This window comes from Penaeus monodon, chromosome 30 (genome assembly GCF_015228065.2).
Source record: "Penaeus monodon isolate SGIC_2016 chromosome 30, NSTDA_Pmon_1, whole genome shotgun sequence".
Lineage (NCBI taxonomy): Eukaryota > Metazoa > Arthropoda > Malacostraca > Decapoda > Penaeidae > Penaeus > Penaeus monodon.
Genome location: NC_051415.1, coordinates 9999942 through 10000465, shown reverse-complemented (window position 1 = coordinate 10000465; position 524 = coordinate 9999942). Strand labels below are relative to the sequence as shown.

Genomic DNA, 524 nt, shown 5'->3' with positions numbered 1-524 from the left:
ATACTTTGAGAGGAAAATAACCTGCCACAGTGAGCCTAGGTATTACGATTGAAAGTAACGTGTAATAGTCTGTTGTCACGTACTTATGTTAAATCACCTCTTTGCATTCATTCAAAATGTGTGCTACCGTTATTCAAACTATGATTTATTGTTAGTTAAAGAAGTGTGAGTGAAAACTGACCTACAATATTTTAAGATAGTGCATAGTTAAGGAAATATATAAACCTATTTTCAGAAACATGAAAAACACACCTTTAGAAATGTATCCCTAGAGATGGAATCACAACGATGTATCTACATGTATCTCCTGCTGTTTCGAAAATGAATAAAGACATTGACAATAACGTGATCACGGAGCTTACACCTAGTGATTTATTTCATTATCGCCTACGATCGCTTAACGCTGTTTGATTTTCAGGAAGTTCTAACCACATTTCAAAGAGTATAACAGAAATGAACAAGAACAGAACGTAGCTAAATAAATCAGTGGATAAATAATTGACAAATTATGATAAAAACAGAAT

General features: G+C 32.8%; 1 long non-coding RNA gene across 1 annotated transcript in view; it reads left to right on the top strand.

The window, feature by feature from the left end:
* Window positions 1-524, top strand: part of LOC119592290 — a 14333-nt gene that overhangs the window by 11201 nt on the left and 2608 nt on the right. The gene's annotated exons all lie outside the window — the stretch shown is intronic.